The sequence below is a fragment of the Anolis carolinensis genome, chromosome 1 (genome assembly GCF_035594765.1).
Source record: "Anolis carolinensis isolate JA03-04 chromosome 1, rAnoCar3.1.pri, whole genome shotgun sequence".
Taxonomy (NCBI): domain Eukaryota; kingdom Metazoa; phylum Chordata; class Lepidosauria; order Squamata; family Dactyloidae; genus Anolis; species Anolis carolinensis.
In genome coordinates, this window is record NC_085841.1 from 35,049,578 (window position 1) to 35,069,654 (window position 20,077).

Here is a 20,077-nt window from a genome sequence, read left to right on the forward strand (position 1 = left end):
TTGTGATCCCACCAGTTCTTTTCTGCTGGGAGGTGGTACTTGAGGCATAAGTTCCAATGGATCATTTGGGCCACACAGTTGTGCCTCTGTTTGTAGTCTGTCTGTGCGATTTTCTTACAGCAGCTGAGGATATGATCAATGGTTTCGTCAGCTTCCTTGCACAGTCTGCATTTTGGGTCATCAGCTGATTTTTCGATCTATTATTATTATTATTATTATTATGCAACAACTCCTCCACCACCTCCTCAAATACATCTAGGCATATGACTCCCCAGGGTTAGATTAAAAATAGAGACATTAGGTGTTCGCTGGAGACAACTGAAGAATTTGCTTTTTAAAATTATATTTTCCAAATCCTTGGAAAAGCTATAGGCCAGAAAAATAACTTTCCAAAGCTCCGAGTCAAACATTTGCATTTAAAAACAGGTCCAACAAATGAGATGAATATCTGACCATTCATAAAATATATGACCTTAGAAAAATGAGCATGGCTTTGCAAAATTACCAATATGTTTTGTGTCTTCATAAATAGTAGTTTCAACGGCGCTTAGTTATATCGAAGGAAATGAGAGTTCAGCTGATGTCAGTTCAGAAAAGGTCTGTTTGCATAAGAAAAATACCACCATTCCAAAAACAATGTGTTACAAACACTTGTTGAAAAATGTTTAATACATTCCATTTTCTTAGTCATTGTAACCACCATGCTGGAAATGATGTCTGTAAACAGTTTTCAATTGTAAGAGTCTAATTAATGTCTGGAATTTTGCACTTAGTTTGAATATCTTTGCATTCTAGAAAAAGAGGCTGGAAATGCTTGGTTTTTCCTCTATTAACACCACTGTTTCCCAGGCTTAAAAAAGGAATTATGGCAAGTTGCAAGTTATCCCCTTATTAACACCACTGTTTCCTAGACTGAAAACAGGAATTGCGGCAAGCTGCAAGTTATCCCTGGACAAGACAAGGCATTAGGCTTTTTTCAACTCTGTCATTTCTTGAATCTCCTGGGTGAGGGAGGTCTTCTTGAAATAGTAGTAAGCCAAAGAGTGGGAGATTTTTATTATGAGATATCAATTAAGAAAGGAATTTATTTGCCCCCCCCCCCCCAATCTACACTGTCGTATAATGCACTTTTTAATTGCTCCTTAATTGAGCCTTTGTGCTCAAGTAAAGGAAAAAATATATAATTATTCCAAGTGACTGAGCATTCACACCTCAGTTGTAACACTGGTTAAGTGGCTTAGCTACCATCGAACCAGACCTTTCTTTTGTAATGTTGGCACTATCCCCAAAGGTAGTGACATGTCCATTAAAATCTACCTAATGCTGAAGCATCAGCCTGCAGGATTATTACTCTTGTTTTTAGCTGGAGAATGACATACTGTACAATCAATTGCATATCTATTCAGAAGCAATATAGATCCAGCCTCAAATAGCAGGAAGATCCAGAGGAGGGTATTCTGCAGGTGACAAGTTAATAAAGTTCTGGTTCTATTAGAAATGTGAGAGATAGTATTGTATCTCACAAGCTGAGTGAGTAATCATTAATGATGATGATGATGATGAGGATGATGATGATGACGGCCATAGAGTCAATAATATATGGCAAAGTATGGGTTTTAAAAAATTCATGCAGTCAATTTAGCCTTCCCTGGCTAAAGATAATAGTCTGGCTGCTATCTTAAATGTTATCAAAGGCTTGTTGAAAAAGCCAAGCTTTTAGCTGTATGTAACTAAGACATGTACTACCATGGCCAGATTTGCCATCTCAAAATATGGGCGCAGCTGGCACCCAAGTTTTAATTGTGCAAAGTCACTCCTGGCCACCGCCGACACCTGAGGCTCCAGGGTCAGCAATGAGTCCAGGATCACCCCAAAGCTGTGCACCCATGTCTTCAGGGGAAATGTAATCCCATCCAGCACAGGCTGTATCTCTATAGTGAAATGTAAAAAAGAAAGTATGGTATGTAATGTGTGAGTACTATGTTAGTAATGTAATATTATCTTCTATATAAACAACTTTTAGTGGCACTTGTTATACAAGCTGCCAAAGAAGGGGATTATGGTATCTTATTAACATCAATCAAAATTGGATTTGATTAGAAACAGTGGTAGATCATAGTCCTCTAGAATCTCTTACATTTACTAATGGTATATATTACAATGAATACTTTACTTTAGGTATCCACTACCTGTATTCACTTTAACTACATTAGTATGGTTCTTAACGTAAAGGAATACACTCAGCAACATTTACAAAGGTATTATGGAAAAACTATTTCTCTTTATAGTTTCAGTGTCAGTTCTGTCAAATAGAAATCAAAACCAGATAAAGTGTTATTGTTGACTTAATAACAATCAAAATAGTTGTCGCAGCGTTGAATCGAGGTAAATAAACAGTTCTCAACATATATATGTACAACAAGACAACCCTTCACATAAGTCTTAACATACAACTGTTGTAGTCTCTAGATTGGTTACAATCTTGTCCAATCAAATAAATGAAAAACAAGCAGAATCTACTGCTCTCTTGATCTCTATACCCTGATCTGCCTTCCGACTGACCTCTGTCTTGTCAGGATTTAATTTCAATCTATTTGCCCTCATCCAGTCCATTACTGATAACAGACATTGGTTCAAGACCAGAATGGCATCCTTGGCTTTTGGTGAATACTAGTAAAAGACTTGGGTGTTATCTGCATAAATATGGCACCAAATTCCAAAGCTCCATATGATTTCTCCCAGCAGTTTCATGTAAATGTTAAACAGCATGAGTGACAGAATAGATCCCTGAGGGACTGTGCAGGCCAATGGCCAAGGAGTCAAACAAAAGTCACCTAGCACCATCACCTGGTTTCGTCCTCTTGGAAAGAATGGAGCCACTGTAGAACAGTGCCTCCTAATCCCATCCCAGCAAGACGACCCAGAAGGATACCATGGTCGATGGTATCAAACGCCGCTAAGAGGTCCAGGAGAAACAAAAGGGACACACTCCCCCAGTCTAGCTCTCTTCGTAGATCATCTACAAAGGTGACCAATGCCATTTCCATTTTGTAAACCGGTTTGAAAGTAGATTGAAATGGATCCAGATAATTGGTTTCTTCCAAGAAATTCTGGAGCTGAACTCCACAACCAACCAAAATTTTCAAAATCTAATGATCACAGGGACAGAAAGTGAGGCATAGACAGCAAAACAAACACCACAGGGGTGTTAACCCTTCCCTATCTATCTATCTATCTATCTATCTATCTATCTATCTATCTATCTACCTATCTCTATTTTTCTATCTATCTTTGGCTGGAGTCACACTTTAAAAATGTACCTGTTCTGACTTACGTACAAATTCAACTTAAGAACAAACCTACAGAACCTATCTTGTTCACAACTTGGGAATTGCCTATATATTTTGAAGTTCTTGGTGTTGTATACATTTGTTAAATTTAATCAAATTAAGTATTTATGTATTTATTTACGGTATTACCTACCGTATATACTTATGTGTAAGTTGACCTCAAGGATAAGTCGAAGGCAGGCGTTTGGACCAAAATTACGGATTTTATTAGCCTATGGATTAGTCAAGGCTCTTTCTCCAGAGCAGGAGAAGTGCCAGTTCCACCTTCTGACAGCCATGTCTGGCTGCTACCACAGCCTTTTTGTCAGAAGAAAGCCATGAGTGTGCCACAGTGGGGTCAGTAGATGTGTGGTTGGTTCTTTCAGGTTCTCCCAGGGTGGACTAAGCTTTCACTTATGGCCATTCTAGTCAAGGAAGGAGATGGCTGCTTTTTAAAAATAAGAGTTTAGCTACAGTTCTTAAATTGGTCAATGGATAAGTTGACTCAGGGGTTTTCGGGTCAATTTTTTGACTAGAATTACTAGGCTTACGCATGAGTATATATAGTGTGCTGCAAGTGCTGTAATTTGCTTATCTGCCCATCTCACACACATTCAATACAAGGAATTCCTTGTAGGTATATCAAGATACAGTTGAAGTGTTATTTTCTTTTACAATTTTATTTCACAAGAACAAGGAGCAGGTTGGAAGAATCAGATTTCAGTTGCATTTCCTTGCGCTAAGGTGGAGACACACAAATACCACAGAATAAAGAAACCAAACTGAATTGTGAAATGGCTTGAGAATATTTTTACTGCAATTTTCTAGATTTCAACACTACTAAGTTTGTCATGGATGACAGCTTTGTGGTTCTTGTGACACTGTTGGAGAAAATTGGATTTGGGGAAAGTTTATTTAGTTCTATAAATAATTCAAAATGTTTTCAATTTATTTTCCCCTCAGCACAGCATGCTTCAATATTGCCTTAGATGTCATACAGTGAGAAGACTAACTATCAACCCTTTTCTTAGGCCTCAGGGTTTGGCTTTCCAAGAATGATGTAGGAAAGAAGTGATGTGTTCAAAGCATGTCTTGGCTGTGTAACAACACTTGTAGTTACAAGTCCTTTGACATGGACAATTATAGTGTATAATTACATGTCTAATGTGCAGATGTTTGTTCAAAGATGTAATACAATGTTCTAGCAAAACAAAGTAGAACTACAGAGAGCTTCTGGTGGGTGATTTTCTGTCCCTTTGCAGAAGGCTGGAAGTAATATGTTCAAGAGCGGGCTGGTGGTCAATTTTTGGAACTAGGAGATGAGGCATTAACAAATGTGAGGTGAACTTGTGGTCAGGATCTAGTAGTACAGTAAGGCAAATTTGTTCAGCACTTCCCCTTGCTACTTAGGAGGATATGAACAATACGTGTCTTATATCAGCAGCATGAATCACATGGTCCTCCATATGTTACTGGACTGTAACTCCCATCATGTCTTATTTTGGCTATACTGGTTAAATGCACTGTGTGCATCTTGAGGACTCTCAGTTTCCATCCTTGTGTGATATGTAGTAAGTCCCAGGTAAGGCAAGAAGACATTTTACTTGGTCAAACACTGTCAGTCAATGTTGAAAACAGATGGTGTGCTCAGCCACTGCAATCAGAGGTAGTAATTTCATAAAGCCAATTTTTCTTATCATCTGAGGTATTAAGGCTGAGTAATCCCTCTGACCATTTCATTGGTGGCACCACACTCAGCACTGTTCAGGCCTGGGAGCAGTTCCAGTGGCAAGATGATAAGCTGTTTAGAACCTCATTTCAGAGTTTTTCCTCCAAGTTCTGAGGTGCCTTGCATCTTGCCAGGAATTATAAGGCTTATAAAATCAGGATTTTCCCATGTCAACATCTGTATTACTTGTAAGACATGACCATCACAATCCAATTCGCTAAGCTTTGTGGTCTGTCAGGCAATAAACTAACTTGAAAATCATAGAATCATAGAATAGTAGAGTTGGAAGAGACCTCATGGGCTATCCAGTCCAACCCCCTGCTAAAAATCACTTTAAATGCCATGGCTGTACTCTATGTAATCCTGAGATCCATAATTCGGTGAGGTACTTTGGAGTCTCTGTTAGTGAATTCTAGCACATTCCCTGAACTACACCTCTAGTTCTCTGTAGCCAAGAATTCTGTTTACCTCAACAACTTACAAATCCTAGTTTTTAATAGAATGCAGACGTGACTTCTAAAATGTTATCAAACTGCTATAACTGTTTGGGGGCAGATACACTGTAAATGAGATAAGTGTGAAATAACATTGCAAACAATAAAAGACTGGTGACCCCATATTATCCACCCATAAATATGATTTTGTCAGTTCACCTCTCTGGCCTGTCACCAGCATTGGTCCTCTCAATCAGGAGATTTAGGACACACTGTTCATGCAGAAGTTCCCAAGCTCTATACTCAGTATTTCCTGTTGAAGGATTTTTGTTATAGAACGTGGAAAAGTACTGCCAGAGAAAGCAGATAATATTGGATAGATAGAAAAGTAGCTTGGTGTAGTACAAAGAAGATTTCTATACAGGCAAGTAACATTTTTGAACAGTGTGGAAGGGGAAACACACAAGGAAGTGTTTCGCACATTATCATTGAAGGTAGACTGCTCTGAGGATATGCAGTTCTTGTTTTTACACCCTCTAAAAATATATCATTTCAGATAGACAAGCAAAGTGTACTTCTAATTGTAATTCATTAAAATAATGTGTTTTGCAGCCATATCCTTTTATAATGTTTGAAGCAGGGAATGGGGATGTGCTCAGTTTTTTTTAACTGAGGGGAGTGGTGACATTTCTGGAAACTTTAGGATGTTTCCTCCCAACCAGCTGGATGGCCACCAGAATCCTGAAATAATATGACCTATATAGGGAACTGAAAATGTTTGTTTAGATTTCAGCTAGTTCTAAGAGGAATTCCCAGTGCTGTATTACACTTCTCTTCTGCTGCATAATTCCATTTCTGGAACACATAAGCAAATGAAGGAACCAGGAACAAGTAAATTTATGATTCCATGTAACATATTGAAGAGGACTGGCAATCAATTTAACATTGAGAACAAACATCTTTGATAGAAGAGAAAATCCAAAGTTGTGATTCCATAACTTCTAGATGAAATCTGGAAAAGTTACTTTTGGAGGAACTCCAGGAGTAATTGTTCAAAAACGTAACTTTTCCAATCTCTTTTCCTGAGATCATATATGCAATGTAACCTTTTCAAGATTCCAACCATTCTATTCTCTTTCCTTGAATTTTACCATCCTCCATCCTTTGTGTGCATGCAATATTCCATGTTGTGTAGTGACAGGAAGGGCATTGTTCAAAGAAATAGGGAATACTTCCTTACACAATGACAACAAGTGTTTATACTACCACAACTGGGGATTGCACTAACATTTGTATCTATTAGATTTTAGGCTGAGAATGCTACTACTTCCTAGAATTACACAACTCTAGAGGTGAAGCAGATCTAAACAGTCATGTAATCCAATATTTACCAATGCCAGTGTTCCTGCTAAAGGATTCCTGCAGGGTGGTCATTCAATCTCTGTTTAAAAACATCTATCCTAGGGCCCTTCTAAACAGGGCCCAAAATGCAGGGCCTGTTGGATTTTTACTGGAGATGTCCAAAGATGCCTCTGGTAAAAGAGAATTAATTTGGGACAAAGCAGGTAAACCTTATATTTAACATTTATATAACATTATATTTCGGCCTTCCTGAAAGGCCTGGGTCTAATGGGGTATTGGGCCTGTGGGGACTAACCCCCAGGTACTCCCAGAGATCATTCCGCACAGCCCTTTCAGTTCTTTGGGCTTCATGAGCCTGGAGAACCAAGAGGGCACCCCCTCCCCCCCAACTAGCTTTAAAAGTTTTAAAAAAACTTACCAGGCCACCATTAAGCTCCTCCAGCAGACCTCCTGGCATGTAGAAATGACACACCAGGAGGCTGGGAGGGGGGGAGGCCAAGGAGGAAAATCGCTTTCTCCCTTCCCTACCTCCGGCCATATCATTTCTACATGCCAGGAGGCCTGCCAGAGGAGCTCATTGGTGGCCTAGTAAGTTTTTTTTTAACTTTTAAAGCTGATTTGGTGGGGGCCTTCTGGGTGTCTGGGTGCCCTCCTAGTAGGTACCAGGAAGACATCTAGACACTCACCAGAGAAAGTCTGGGTTTAGGAGCAGGGTGTGTGGACTGTTTTGGTGTGGATTTGGGCCCTGTCTGGAAGTGCCCCTGTCTGCTAGAGCTTAGAATTTCATCCAATCCACTGACACTTTCAGAGCTCTTGGGTGTATGTTTTCTGCTGAAATTTGAATCTCACTGCCTCAGTTTATAAGCAATGTGTATATTGGATATTGTAAAGCTCATTTGGGGCACAGACTGGTGGCAGCAATTATTTATTTATTTATTTATTTATTTGGTACCATTAGTATATATGGTACTTTGCATGAACAGGTTACAATTTTGACAAATTTCTCCCCTCATGCTCAGTACAAAATGGCATGCAACACAAGAAAAATGGGATGGCAGTAGGATGGGATGAAGACCATCAGATGTTAGTTGCTATTAAAGGTGTGCAATTTGGTTAAACCCCATTCTGTTTTTGGTATCCGGATTTCAGTGGATGCCCAGATCCATTTTTCAGGAGATTCCCGAATCCAGTTGAGGAAAAAAAATCCATTTTTTGCTTCGAGAACCAAAAGATCTGGCCCATTAGTGGCAATGGGGAACTTACGAGGTTCACCTTTCCTTCATTTTTAGGACATCTGTCTTGAGAAACCACCCTTTCTGGGATCCTTGGCTTCATTGAAAGGGTGTTGAGGGCAAACAATCCCTGAAAGGGTGAGTTTTTTAAAGTCTGATGCCTTTAATCCAGGTCTTATATCCTTCAATAAGACCTGGATTAAAGGCATCAGACTTAAAAAAACCCCACCCTTTCAGGGATTGTTTGCCCTCAACACCCTTTCAATGAAGCCAAGGTCCCATCCACACAGCCATATAACCCAGAATATCAAGGCAGATAATACAAAGTATCTGCTTTAAACTGGATTATCTGAGTCCACACAACCATATAATCCAGTTCAATGTGTATTTTATACAGCTGTGTGGAAGGGGCTTGAGTTAAGGGAGGCAACCTTTTAAAATACTTATTTCAATGGGAGCCACGCCACCTGAAGGAGCATTAGCCATTCTTTTAAAAAGATATAAATTACCTCCTCATTTTATGGCGGCTTTAGAAATGGTAAGATACCTCTACCTCACATTTGAAGCTTTCCTTGTATGAAGGGGACAATCGGTGGCAGTTTCTCAAGTGTGTAGAAAGTAAACTGCTTATTTATTACTATTTGAGTGAAAAAGCAAGCCAAGCCATGCAGAGCTGCGAGCGGCACTGAGAATTTAGATTACTGATCTGTTTCTCTCAGAAACCTGTTCGCAACAGAAAAATAGAAGCCAGCTTGGCTAAAAGAAACACCATGGCTTTCGTCTGTTCTGACTGGCTCAACAGGCAGGGTTCACAGGGAAACCCTGTGGGGATGTGCGGCTGCCTCTCCACACTCCACTTGTTGCCAAAAGAAAGCAGTTGTTTTCGGCAGCCACGTGGGGATGGTAGCAGAGCGCTTTTGAAGAATGGATCCATGCACAACCCTAGTTGGTATTATCTCCCTCTGATGCTAGGGCAGTGGCAGTTGGGATAGAAGGATGGTGTTTCCCCAGTTGCTGGGCCTAAGCACGATGGCGCTGTGCCTACCTGTTGTTCTCTCAAGTAGTAGGAGCTGATATGGAAGGAGAGCCTGTAACCATCCTCTGGGTCTAGGCAGAGGATGATTCTTTTCCTCTTCTAGAGGCCAGAACATTAGCAATTGGGATAAAGAACTTTTTCTCAACTGCTGGTCTTAGACATGAATGCTTTAAACATAGTTCAGATAAGATGGCTTTCTCTTTTCTACCATATACTTTATAGGCTTTTAGCTTTAGTTTCTTAATGACAACAAATTATGTTGACTTATCATTTGAAAACTACATTGCTGCTGTGTCAGAGCCTGGCCTGGGAAGCCATATTGTCAACAGATTCCCATCTTCCACTGTAGGTGCACCCCTTCCATCTCCAGCAAATTCTCCATTAATGTTGCTCTGATGCCATGGTTCCTAAGATTATTTTTAGATTAAAGCAAAACCATTTAACTGGGTCCATTTACCTACTTGTTGACTCAGCATGCAACAATACCAAAGAATTCCAGTAAAGAGTACACCACAGTGGTTCCCCTTACCAATTTCATGCAAATTGCTTTGATTAGTAAATTGGCATATCTGCTGACAAAACACACCAGAATGAAATTTTAGAAGGAAATGGCAAGACAAAAATAAATTATGCACAAAATATAGCCTCCATATGCAAAAACTCCTTGTGCAGTCAACTTGCGAGGAAAGAGCAAAACCAGTACCCAAAAGTAAGGTTGGCATCCTGTTAGCACGTTATGATGTCATCAGTTTGCCTTACAACTTTTTTGTTTGTTACATATATCAGAATTTTCTTCTGACAACACAGTGACCTCTCCAAACCCAACTCATAAGCTATGCAGACCCCACCCCAACCCTGCCTTGCTAGTATGAACTTATCTTGGTTTTTGGGTAGCAAGGGAGTAATTTGCAACAGGTACAAGTATTTTCCTTTAGCTGCATACAAGGACAAATCCTTTCTGAACTTGGCAAGTTAAAGAATCTGGCAGAGCTTTGCAAAGTGCATTACAGTCTTCAGGTTTCTCAAGCCAGCATGACCATTAGTCAAGATGGCTAGGGAGTCTGGGAACTTTATTTCAAATCATTATAATCATTTTTCTAATCTATGACAAAAAAAAAAAAAAGAATCCAGCAAAAGAGATGAGCATCACACAAAATTCAAAGCTCTGTAGAGTTACTTTTCTACAGAGGATATACAGCTACTATATCTCTAATTGACAACTGCTATTGTACTCAGGCTTGTAGACCCTGTCAGCCCAGTTAACATTGCTGGCCACATAACCAACTTAAATATTTTAGTAAACCTTTGTCGGGTTTTGGAAATTGATGTGGATGTTTGATGTTTTTGTTTTAGGTTAGATATAATTTATCTGATAGGCTGCATTTTATTTAACGTTAGGTGTCCTGTTATAATGTGCTTTTATATATTGGGTTATTTTGCATTATTATGTTCGTATTTGTTGTTGTATTGAGACATTGAATGTTTGCCTTTTGTTTGTGGGAATCTGCCCTGAGTCCTCTCAGGGAGATAGGGCGGAATATAAAGTCTTGTCTTCCCTTCTAGAACAGCTCCCAGGACCCCCAAGCATAGTGGCTGGAGGATTCTGGGAAATATATATTTTCAAGCATTAATATCTAAAGTGTTCAAAGTGTTTTTCATGCATTATCTAGTTGTAATCCTTACCACAATGCTGTAAATAAAGACATTATTATTATTATTATTATTATTATTATTATTATTATTATTATCGTCATCATCATCATCATCATCATCATCATCATCTGCATAATACTGTGTAGTAGAAGACCTCCAAGAGCTTGTGTCTTGCCTAAAGCTACCTAGGAAGGTCATGATGCATCACTCAGTCTCTTAGCTACTGTGCTACACCAGCTAAGTGGCCAGCTCTGCTGGCTATATGCAATCAAATCAGGTGATTTTGCCTTTGCCAGAAAAAGGAGGCTTAGTTTTCATCTTCCTCTCCGCCTCCTCCTCCTCCTCCTCCTCCTCCTCCTCCTCCTCCGTTGCCTTTGAGAAGATAAGAGACAGGACTGTGACTCATACACATTAATCCAAGCTGGAAAAGGAGCAGCAGCACTTCATGGAAGGAGATGAAAGCATTCTGGATATAGTTCTTATTTGATTTTTTTTTTTTTGGATTCCAGTGTAAGCAGAATAGCAAAGTGCATACCTGAGAATTTTCCAAACACAACACACATCTACTTGCATATTTGATTTCAGCAGTGATACATGAGATGCTGGAATTTCAAGCCAAAGATGCGAGTCTAATGGAGATTTGGAAGAAACGTTGCCTTTCTCAGATGTTCTGGCAAAAGCTGAAGGGTTTTTTGTTGCTAGTCTGAAAAAGCAGAGGAGGACATGGAAGACCCACGTTGTGCTAGAAAGAGCCTCTCCCAGTCTCAAAGGCCAAAGGCTTGGCTTGGAGCTTTGGCCATTCATATCTCAGTTCCACCCTGCTGATTACCAGTGATGTTGCACTGGGCCTCACACCCACCTGTGTGTCTTGCCCTGATTTCTGAAGGACATCTCAGATGATGGTTCATATTGGTGGCACTAATGACCAAACGACATAGTATTTTAAACATGTAACATGTTGCTGAACCTCCTTTTCTTATTTTTACTTACAAGTAAGCATGGCAAATGGTCCAGACTGGGATTTCTGCATTGATCTGTTCCAACATTGCTCTACTTCTAGCAGTAGGGTCACTGATTGCATTGGCTATGGATTCTAGAAGATGTAACTTTAAAAATTAACTTTTTTGAGTTATAAGTTCAACTTTATTCTAGTCACATTCTTATTGGATAAGGACTGTGGTATTCACTGCCAAACTGTCATGGAGGTGAGAATATTATCCATAGAACTATGCTGCCTGTGCCATCCAAGAATCCACAGTGGTTGTTGATAGACAGTTCTGGTTTCAAAGAAAAAAGGATAAAGTGACTGGTATGAGCAATAAAATAGTTATTAAGCTTTCCCATTAATGCTTTCTCTGTTCTGTTTAGCATGGAAAGTGTAATATAGTAGGAGAGATTCAAAACTTGGGAAAAGCTCCACATTCATTTTGAAGAAGCAAAGCATTCTGCACTAGCCACCCTAAGCCAATGCTCCATTCTGTCACAATGCCATTGGTGGTGACTGCTTGGGCTCAGATGGATTCCCTGGGCAAGGATATACAACAACATTAATCATTCTGTAATCCTTAAAATGTAACTTTATCCATCATTCACATGGCAAATATTGTAGTCAAGCATGGTGGTGAAGAAAGATGAGACATACAAGATGGATAACTTTGAGGAAAAACATCATTTTTGTGGAGCAGACTGCAGACAAAATTCAGGTCTGGCACAGTAGTCTAGCAGTGTTTGAATACAAAATTCTGGATTAAAGCCTCTCCTCATAATCGTTCAAAATGCAAGCTTTCTTTGGTTCCTATTAAATGTTTTGATTTATAATTAATCAAAGGTTTGGGCTCTTTTAGATTTCTGCATATATTGCTAAATCCAAGAGAGTTTTTAAATTCCCACATCACCTCTGGATACTCAAATTCTTGCTCAGTGGAAAACACCGTTCAAACCAGAATGTAAAGCATAACATACTCTTGGTGTCCCGCGATTATAAATTTATGAACTAATTAACAAACTGCATAGATGTGGCAGAGATTAAACACATATGGTTGGATCTAGATAAAGGTAAATGCGACAAGTTATACCTGAGGGAAAATGTTGTCCCATCATGTTTTTCTAAACATGATGGTTGCCTGCTTAGAATAAACAAGAACTCATGCTTTTGTTCATGTGCCTAATGTTCAGCATGTGCTTGTGATGTTCTTGTCTCCTGGGGGAGGAAAACTCTTTGGCAAACCAGAAGTTGGTAAACAAAACCCCCAGGGACCCTTTTGTCATGGTCTTTTGGGAAGTGTCTGAAAATGGAGGGGCGGGGGAGCAGTTACTGAAGAATTATTAGAAATTGGGTGGCTCTCATATTCAAGAATAGAAGGCGGGGAAAGCCCTTACAAATGTACAACTATGTGAGTGTTTCTTATGTGTTCAAGTCATTTCCAACTTACATTGCAGCGGTTTGAGTACTAGGCAAGGAGTATGGAGTCCAGGATTCTTTTCCTCCTGCACCCTCGAAATCCACAAGGTGACCATAGCAAGTCTCATACTCTCAGACCAGAAAGCCCTAAGATAGGGTCACCATAAATCCAAAATGACTTGAGGGCACACAAGAATAACAACATTTTCTCTTGGCTAGATTTATTCATAAAGCGCTTGATCTTGCCTTACTGAGAGAATGTGACTTCCCCAGGGTCATACAGTGGGTTTTGCATGTAGGAAATTGTGCCTTTATGCTAACAAGTAACATCATGAGAATAGGCAAATTGTTGAGAATTTTTCTTGGCTTGCAAAAGTACTCAGTTTATATTTGAAATACTATATTATATCACTAGTTTGATGGTCATATTAATGCTAGTGTCTTCTTTTCACCACAGTCATTTGGAGATATATGTCATATCTTTTGTTAGCTTTGCTTGACTCTCTGGTCCGACTTGAACAGCTGGTGCTTATGACAATATTTTGATTGTCTCTCTGTGTGGCTTTTTGATTCCATTTAAAAAACAACAACAATTTCATTTTGTCTCCAACAGTTAGAGTCTTTTATATTAATTTCAGTGTGCTTGTTTTTTGCCACTAGAAAATTTAGAACTTGAATTCGTCCGTTTCTTTGATTGCTTTGCATTGCTTTGCTTTTGCCATGGTCATCTCATTCTTTTGGAGAAAATTGACAGGGTTAAATAAAAAGTAGGAACTTTAAGTCACCAATCCTAAAAGTGTTAGTCTGTGTTAGAAAGAAGATCAGCATAGACTGAGTAGACAAAGGAAAAAGAAGGTCTGTCTCTCCATCTACTTTTCTGCATGCAGACACGGACATTTTTAATGTAAACTGAGCTGCATGTCTAACAGTTCCCAAAACAACTGGGGATAGTGGCTAGATTGACTGTACAGAATGCGATTTTCCTGCTTCTTGGCAAGGGGCTGGACTGGATGGCCAATGAGGTCTCTGATTCTCCACATTTGTGGTTTTGACTTTTGTGGAATGGATTATTCATAGATTTGATTTAAAATGTTCTCTCTAAGAATCTCTAGGCCCTCAAGTGCAATGTTGTGGCGAACTTCCTGCACTCATTTTGAAGGACCTACAGATTTCTAGAGAAGTGCCCTCATAAGTAAAAAAAAAAAAGTGATTTCTTTATTTACAGTGATTTCTTTATTACTGGCCTTGTCTTTCTCAACTGCTGAGTACGCCTGTCCTGTTTGGCACAAGTCCACCCATGCAAAGCAGGTGGACATAGCACTGAATGAAACATGCAGAATCATCACGGGATGCCTTAAACCTACACTTGTTGATAAACTCTACAAGTTAGCTGGCATTTCCCCTCCTGACGTGCGACGGGAAGTTGCTGCTAATGGTGAGAGAAAAAAGGTCGAACATTGTGAAAGCCACCCACTGCATGACTATCAGCCTCCTCCCACCAGACTCAAATCAAGGAAGGGCTTCATGAGAACCACCACTCCTCTTGATGTTCCTCCAGCAGCAGCAAGGGTGTCCCTCTGGGCAGCTAAACCTGGCAATTCTAACTGGATGGCCCCCCAAGAGGGTCTTCCTCCAGGGGCAAACCAAGAATGGGCAACTTGGAAGTCCCTGAACAGACTCAGAAGCGGAGTGGGCAGATCAAAAGACAACTTGGCAAAGTGGCACTACCTGGAGGAATCCTCCACCTTGTGTGACTGTGGAGCTGAACAAACAACTCAGCATATGTATGCTTGCCCACAATGCCCTGCCTCATGTACGGAGGAGGAGTTGTTTAAAGCTACAGACAATGCGGTTGCTGTTGCCCGCTTTTTAGTTGCTTGTGATTCCTTCCCCCCCCCCCCCCCATTATTTGAAATGTACAATGCTTTTGACACGAAATAAATAAAAATTTACAGGTTTTTTTAACTTTCATAGTGATCCTCTGTCTCTAATACCAGCAAATGTGGAGAGCTGACTGTATACTTCTTTTTCCTGAACCCATTCAGAATTCAGAGACTTCTCTCCAACCTGAGATCTTGCATGTTACATTTTAGCATAAAAGATAAAAAGTTGAACTACATTTCATCTCTCCTCTCAACCCTCCCTCCAGATTCACTATTTAACTGTTTTTGCCCTAAATGACAATGTAATGGCTGGTGGAGAGTGCTGGGAATCAGGGAAGCATCTGGTTGTGTCTTCTTAGCCAGCTGCAGACCAATAACATCAACAACTGAGATGTGTTGGGTTGTTCTGCATCTGAATATAGTGGCCTTGCCAAATACTTCTTTGATCATATGCATTCCCTGCTAGTCACTGCAATGGCTAAATTGTGAGCCAGGAGGGGCTTTGGCTGTTGCAAAGGGATAAGGAGATGTAATGAAGAAAAAAATACATATCAAGATGTATGTATCTAAAAAGATAGTGCCCAAAATATGTAACTTCTTGATTTGCTGAAGAACAACATGTGATATAGTGTGTCCCAGTAAACAGCATTGGATGTATTACTGTCCCAATATATTGCATTGATTGGGACCCAAAATTGCACTCTAATGCCTAGTGGACAGCCAGTGTGGTATCATGATTTGAGCTCTTGGTCATAAATGGAGACCAAGTGGAGCAGGTTGTCAGGTTTAAGTTCCTGGGTGTCACTGTGAAGGAGGATCTGACCTGGGCCACCCTTATGGCAGCGCTGGGTAAGAGGGCCCAGCAGAGACTGTGCTACCCGAGACACCTAAGGAACCACCAACTGAATGAAATATTTCTGGTGAATTTCTACTGCTGTGCTATAGAGAATGTCCTGCCCTACTGCATCTGTGCATGGTTTGGTAGCATATAGGAAGGCGCTCCAAAGAGTTACCACTTCCTCACAGGGAATCATTGGTTTCCCTCCCCTCTCCCCTCATTGGAAGAACTTTATAATTCCTGCTGCCTTATGAAAGCTCAGAGCATTCTTGAGGATACATATCACCAATTCTTTTTTTTTTTTTTTTGAATTATTGCCAGCTGGCAGATGGTATAGTGTGAGAAAGACATGGACAAACAGACTGAAGGAAAGCTTTTATCCAAGAGCTATGGCTATATTGAACTCCATGGTTTTGTACTGATGTGGCATTGGGGACTGTGTGGTGCTGGGGTGTGTGTGGATGGCTGTGTTTTGTGGTATGTGTGGGGGAAGGCATGTAATTTTGCTGTGCAATAGCACATGACAAATAATTCTATTCAATTCTATTTGACTATACCTTTGGAGACCAGGGCTCAAATCCCACTGGGTGACCTTGTGCAAGTTACACACTCCCAGCTTTTGAGGAAAGGAAAAAAAAAAACAAATGCCCTCTGAACAAATCTTGCCAAGAAAACCCCATAATAGCTTCACCTTAGATCTCCCATGTTGGAAATGACCCGAAGACACACAACAACAACAATATGCATAATGTCAAAAAGGAATAGATTCATTGGTATTTGTTTTAGGTTGTGACTGAAAAATTTGTTTGTGGCAAATGTACATGGAATTATGTATGGACATTTTGTGACTTTGCTCAGGGGAGAATATTTTAAAATGCCGGTATTTTTGGTCTAGTTATGTGTGGATTCTGCCACAAGATGTGAATCTGGAGAACTCTAACGCCCTGTTTACTTCAATCTACATTTTTTTCCCATGCTGGCTTTACATATATTACAGATTGAACATCCCTTATCTAGAATTCCAAAATCCAAATTTGTCTTCATGGGTGATTGAAACAGTGGTGGTTCAACGTACATAAACCTTTTTCATCCTCTAGGTTATTAAAATATTGTGTATAAATTACCATCCCAGCTATGTGTATAAGGTGTACATGAAATAAAAATAAATTTTGTGTTTAGACTTGGGTCCCATCTCCAAGATATATTATATTGCACATACATGCAAATTAAGATTTTCCAAAATCTGAAATCCTAAACATTTCTTGTCCCAAGCATTTTGGATAAGGGGTATTTAGCTTGTAATACAATCTACTCTTAGATTCCCTTCAGTCCCAGAGGCAGTATTTTAGATGCTAACAATTGCTGGACAGTATAGACAGTAGGCTTCTTTAGGACTTGCTTATCAGCTGGCCACAATTGGAACTAAATGTCGGCAGGATTGCTGACCGACAGGTCGGCGGTTTGAATCCAGGGAGAGCGGGTGAGCTCCCCGTCAGCTCCAATTCCCCATGTGAGGACATGAGAGAAGCCTCCCACAAGGATGGTAAAAAAAATCAAATATCTGGCCATCCCCTGGGCAATATCCTTGTAGACAGCCAATTCTCTCACACCGGAAGCGACTTGCAGTTTCTCAAGTCGCTCCTGACATGAAAAAAAAAATTACTTGCCACTGCCAGTGCATTACTGTGGCTTCTTACTTACTGTCACACTACTGCAAAGCATCATTACATTACAGTGGAAGAAATCAAGAAAGCAGATATACTCGGGAATGGTAATGACTCACATAAACTTCAAGAGAACCGCAGGATAGAATGATCTAAGAACTTGCTGATCAATATATATATAAGCCTGAAACATATATTCTGTAATATACTAATAGAAGTCCAACTGAGAGCTTCACAGAGACCACCCTGAATATCCAGCTACCGGAGAGAGAATTGGAAACAGTCTTCAAACACTTCTGCAGTGCATTACAGCTAGTGAAGAAAGCCAGTGACAGAAAAGACAACTGTTGCCAAATTGAATGAAAAGTACATGTGGTGTAATCTGGTGCACCTTTGGAAGATCAAATGATTGCCTGTTTGACTTACCAAATTGAAAAATCTCCCTTTCCTGTTTTCTTTCAATACTTTCTCATCTTTTTTTTTACTATTTAGTACAAAAAACTAGTAAACTACATTGTGAATTCATAATTAGATGATCAGTTCAATGAATAGATAGCAAATAGGTGGCAGCTGCGTCTTCAGAGGTTCAGCATGAAAAGAGGCAAGGCATAGGCCTGACTGCATTTCAGGGTAGAAATAAAGTAGTTGCTTGAAAATCCAGTCTTTTCAAACCATTGTCTTCCAGATGTTCTGTTCTGCTCTTATCAGCTCCAGCCAGCACAATTAATAGAAATGAAGGGAGTGGTAAACCAAAGCATCTGGAGGATACCAGGTGGAGCCTTCAGACATGAAGGCTAAATATTAGTGTTGTTCATTTGTATGGAATCATTGCCCATTCCATCTCCGTCCACCACTTGCGGAAATGGGTGCCTATACAAATGGGCTTTTCTGTCCAAGGTCTGAAAAGAATAAATAATTTTTGGGGCCTTGGGCAGCAAAGCGCCAGGGCCTGCTAGCCAGGGCCTACATCAGAGTAGGCCCAGCACTTGGCTGTAGGCCCTGTGAGCCGGGCCTATAGCTGAGCGTTCAACGCCCATAGACCCAGCAACCTGGCTCATAGGCCTTGCAGGGCCTGTAGTTGAGCGCCAAGTGCCCAATGCTCGTAGGCTCTGCAAACTGGGCCTACGAGCATCGAATGCCCGGTGCTTTGCTGTAGGCAGGGCCTACAGCAAAGCACCAAAAACCAGCCAACCAAATGGCTACCATGCCCCCCTTTTTTCGTTTCATTGCTTCTTTAGGATCTCTAGTGAATATATCTCTACATAAAACTGGAAGAATGCATAATATCAACATATAATATATAATACTCAATAAATATGTTCTATTGGTTATAATTTTACAATGGAATTGCCAATGTTCCTCTATTCCCATTGTTCCTCTATTCCCACTGTTCAAAATAATACAAAATCTATATGGCAGTTAAATAAAATAGTAGTGTGAATTCCTCCCTGCTTTAGTTAACAGTCCCAATAGTGCCTTTTAACACCTATTCAAATGTCTCGCCCTTTTCTTGGATGCCAGTCTGAAAAATGCTACTGATTGTTCTGAAGATGTATTTCCAAAAGAATAACTGAAATATTCACAATATTCTCTCCTTACTATTTTAATCAACCACAACAACTTGTGGATATTATGAATATTGTGTATAAAGGAATTGGTTTTTTTTTAATTCAAGTATTAATCTTGGAATTGTGTTCATTAAATGTGAATGATGTTTGCTACTGCACAGATGTTTTGCTGCTGCTATAAACAGATTGTATTAAGGATGTGTATTTTTAATTGCCACTACCAGATTTTGACAGAGAGAAACATCATCATCCAATCTTATTGGAATCATGAGTGCTCCCATTAAAAGATTGAAGCTCATAGGTCAAACAATTAGAAGTGGAATACTGATTCCATTGTTTTATGATATGTGCGCAATCATTTCCTCTGTTCCTTTGTTGAGAACAATATTTGTGCGGTGGTTATCTTTGTGGGTGAATGAATCCAATTATCTTCACTCAGAATTAGTTTTGTTCACATTCTGCAATAACATCACATACTCAAATCTCACTGTCACATTCTACAAATACAATGATCTCTCTCCAAAGTGAATATTTGGACATATCTCCAACATGCTGAGACAGCTATGTTACATTAAGAATGTTGTCTCCTAAAGAAAGAGAGCCTCTTTCCAACTGTTAGTGCATTGACATTTTCATAGAACTATCCAGCTTTATTAATCTATAAGGGCCAAACTAGAGATTGTGCCTCCATATCCCAGGTGGGCAAGGTACGACCATCCAGATGCTATTGGACTGCTGAACCCATCAGTCCTAGGTAGTATAGCCAATGATGAGGGAAATTAGAAGCATTAGTGAAAGATTTCTTGATGACTGCATGGTTCCTAGAATTACCTTACATCTAGAGTTATATATATGTCCATATGCATTATTCATATCTGCAGCCATGTGTGTCATCATACCAATGATTCTTTCAAAAGCCATGTGGTTGCTTTAAAGGGGCAATGAATA

At 39.8% G+C, this 20,077-nt stretch overlaps 1 protein-coding gene and 1 long non-coding RNA gene across 3 annotated transcripts in view; both read left to right on the forward strand.

Moving 5' to 3' along the window:
- Window positions 1-20,077, forward strand: part of tgfb2 (transforming growth factor beta 2) — a 106,251-nt gene that overhangs the window by 45,748 nt on the left and 40,426 nt on the right. The gene's annotated exons all lie outside the window — the stretch shown is intronic.
- Window positions 1-20,077, forward strand: part of LOC134296688 (uncharacterized) — a 50,141-nt gene that overhangs the window by 28,893 nt on the left and 1,171 nt on the right. The window lies entirely within an intron of this gene.